At 33.3% G+C, this 4,051-nt stretch overlaps 1 pseudogene; it reads right to left on the reverse strand.

Moving 5' to 3' along the window:
• Window positions 1-2,801: 2,801 nt before the first annotated feature.
• LOC101135080 (translationally-controlled tumor protein-like) lies at window positions 2,802-3,315 on the reverse strand (annotated as a pseudogene).
• Between the last annotated feature and the right edge of the window lie 736 nt (window positions 3,316-4,051).

Below are 4,051 nucleotides of genomic sequence, written 5' to 3' on the forward strand. Positions count from 1 at the left end.
CCCTTTTTAAAAAAGATGTGGACACTTCCAGGTAGGCTTTTCTCTGCTCTTTCATAAAGGAGACCTTGATATTTGCCTTTAATGGTCAGTGTTGTAGATGAGTTAATTTACCATGAAATATTTAATTTTGCTTTGTTATTTAAAAATTCTTCTGCTTAAATTAATAATATTCTATTACCTTTTTCACCTGATATTTTATAAATGCTATAGGAAGAATGTATTTGGGTCACTGCATTTTATTTTCGAGATAGAAAAAACTTATCATATTTAAACTTAGAATAGTAATGTAAATTCACCATAGATTTTTTCTCACTCTTAGTTAAGTCATTTTTTAATAGATTGCCTATGTCCTATTAGAATTTGGCCCCATACAGTAGTAGTATATATATTCCAGCTCCAAGAGGAAATATAGATTATACTGCCTAGCATCCAGTTTCATATGGTTGATGAATGAGTCCCGTCAAATTCTACACTTTTCAAATAGTCTCTATACATTTTCTGTCATGCTGAAATTGTATGAGGACATATTTAAATGCATTATAAAATTTGTTCTCTGAAAAGAATGAGAAATAAATATTATGATGCTTTAGAGCTAAAGTAGTGTTGGAAAAAGTTACTAAAGCCCTTCAGATATTAGCTTTGCAGGTCTTCATATTGAGGATGATGAACCTTTGATTTTAAAGACAAATTGTGATAAAAGAATCCTATACTGCTTTAAAACTGATGGCGCCTATCAAAGCATTGAGCATTTACATTTTGTAAAATACCCATGAGGGCAGCTTAGGACCTAACTAGTAAAGAAGGAGGTTCTGTATTTCGTAAACTTCCTCCAGGATAATTTCAAATGATGCCATTGCGATATGAATATTTGAAGCCTTTGGTGCCATTCTGTTCCAAGTGTGTTCTAAAGCAAGCAGAAACCCTCCAAAAGGATCAGAAGAAATACTCTTCTGTATTAGAATTATTTATCTTTAGAGATAGTTGCCAGAAATTGCTTTCTATAGCTAACTACTAATTTTTTTTCAGTCTTGCAAGTTTTTAGCCTGATGAGTTGCAAAATGATCAGAAATTTAAAACTTATTGATATTTGAGTTGTGTTTTCATTTATGTGACTATCCTTTTGCAATTTTTTATATAGCCACAGAAGACAGGGTTCCATATGAAACCAAACCCTCTAGAGGACTAATATTATTCTCAGATTAATGAATGCTTCCTCTTTTGATAAAGCCCCCAAAGAGGAAAAATAGAAAGAATGTTTGCAAAGATAAAGGATCATTGAAACTATATTGAAATGGATTTTATAAGCCTTACATAAAAGACTATTTAAAGATTTATCTCTTCTAGATTTTTAGTGAGAGTATAGGTATGCAATATTTTAGAGAAAATAAAATATTCTGGTTAGTCAAAGTTCTGATTCCTAGAACTTTAACAAGACATAGAATATCTTAATTTAAGGAATCAGGATTCAGGAAGATAATAATAATGCTGTTTTTTTTTCAAACCACAAATGGTCGATAAATAATGCTGTTTTTAAATGGAGTCTAATAAGAAATATCATTGAGTTTTTTATGTGCTAATCACTTTAGAGTGTTTGTGTAATAATCATTCTAGTATGCTAATCATTATCTGTTTTAATTCAATATTACACATATTGTAAACTTGGTTCTGTAGAAAAGTATAATTTAACTTGCCTTTGTACTTGTGAAAAATAAGATGGACTAATTGATAGAAATTTACAAGTCATAAAATGGTTGCTAAGTAAACTTATTACATGAAATGAAAAAAGAAGGGAAAATGCTGACAATAGAGCTGCATAGAAATTAAAATAACAGATATATTAAAATTGAATAGATTTTAGTGAATTACTTTAATCTTTTTTCAGTTTTCCAGGTAGCCGGTCACTATGAGCCAACAAGGAAATTGAGACCATAAAGTGCACACAGATAAAATGTACACGTAAGTGCTTCCAGTTTCTCATGAGGGTGAACTGGATAATTAAAATCAACCTTCCTATTGAATATATAAAAACCTTTTTCAAATTAATAACAAAAAGACAGACAATGCAAAGGAAAAATGGGAAAACCACCTGAACAGGCACATCCCAATAGAGGAAATAGTAGCATATGGAAAAATGCTCAACTTCATTGGTAATTAGGTAAATGCAAATTAAAACCACAATGTACTGGCACTACATACCCACTGGAGTGGCAAAAATAAAACATCTGATAATACACATGTATGAGTACGGTGAACATTTTTTAAATATATAGCATTGCCAAGTATTTCTTTCAGACTGAGTTAGTTTCTTTTTATTGTCTTGGTAATCTCTTCCAGAGTTAACTACTCTGTTGTAGGTGAGGAAATGTATAAGGCTCCACTTAAAATGTTGGCATTGATATTAGCATGGTCTTTTCCTTTACTGCAGTTCAGAATTAAAACTTTTTGTTTTTTTTTAGATTCTAGTCCCAAAAGTAGTTTCCACTGTACAAGTTACCTGATAACAGTCTTATACTTTCTAGTAGTGGCTTACAACCAGGCTCTAGCTTCTCCAGGAACATTACAGAATAGATTTAGTTTAAATATGTATTAAACTAGGAGGCATTCTGTCAAATGAGTTTAAATGCATTTTATTTTTAGACAACTGACATTTTTTTTTCTTAAAAACAATGCCTCTACTCCAAGTAAATCACAGTCACAATAAATGAGATGCTCAAGATGATATCAGTCCTAGTGTTGTGTGGATGACAAGCAGCAGCCAGTTATGATGACAGGCAATTGATCCAAAGTAACTGCCAAATTTGTTAATACTTTTCCGTTTCTAAACCATCCTTAAAGAAGACCATATATAGATCATACTATTCTCATGGTAGTCCAATAGAGCCACCATACCATTAGTATTCATGTTTTCACCAATGAAGAATTGGTAGTTTTTGAAATTAGCAAAGATGTGCTTGATTTGTTCTGCAGGCCCTGTCATAAAAGCTTTTACTCTTTCTGGTTTCTGTTCTTCCAGTCTGCCTTTAATTGATTTCATGTAATGTTTGATGTACTTCTTGTAGGATTCTTTTGTGAAGCTGGTTTCCTACAAGTGATGGTTCATGACAATATCAACACCAGTGATGACTGTGCTTTTGGTACCTTCACCCTTGAGGCCTTCAGTGGAAGCATTTCCACCAGTGAGTCATCAATGTTACCCTCTGTCTTATCAACTATTTTTCCCTCTACCTCCAAGCACAGCTGGTCCATGATCTTTCATATTTTGTAAATGTCAGAGAACATCTCATTGTGTCTGATGAGGTCCCAGTAGATAATCATAATGGTGGCTGAAGGGAGACTGTGCTAGCTTAGCAGGAGCCTGGAGCTCAGAGCAAGTGTACTGCAGCCACAGTGGCATTCAAGAGAGGGAATGAGGGAGTGGGCAGAAAAGTGGCATTGCCAATTATTAACAAGGATGTGAAGCAATGAGAACTCTCATGTACTGTTGATGGGAATATGCATTGTAAAATCACTTTTGAATAATGTCTGATAGTACATCTGAACATGTGTATAGTCTATGACCTAGCAATTCCATTTATAGGTGTTTGTGTCTCACATAAATGCATGCTTACATGCACCAGGAAACATGCATTAGAATGTTCATAATAACATAGTTAATAGAAGCTCCACACAGGAACAACTCAATAGTAGAAATGATAAAAAAAAATAGGGGTAGGTTTATATCATGGTATACTATACAGGAAGCAATGAATAAACTACATAGATGGATAGCTCTTAAACACAAAAGACTGAGCTAAAGAAGCTAGGCTAATACTATATGATCCCACTGACACATATTTTTAAAATAGGCCACATTAAACAATTATTAGCAGCATGAAAGCCAACATAGTGGTCATCATAGGGGGTAGGCTAGTATTATGGTCAGAAAGAGACAGGTGGAGGGCTTCTATGGGGAAGATGCCATTCTATTGTTTTGGCATGGAGGAAGACACATTGGTGTTTTTTAATAGTTTGTTAAACTACACGTTTATGTTTTATGACCATTTTGTATGTT

The sequence above is a fragment of the Gorilla gorilla genome, chromosome X (assembly GCF_029281585.2).
Source record: "Gorilla gorilla gorilla isolate KB3781 chromosome X, NHGRI_mGorGor1-v2.1_pri, whole genome shotgun sequence".
Taxonomy (NCBI): Eukaryota; Metazoa; Chordata; class Mammalia; order Primates; family Hominidae; genus Gorilla; species Gorilla gorilla.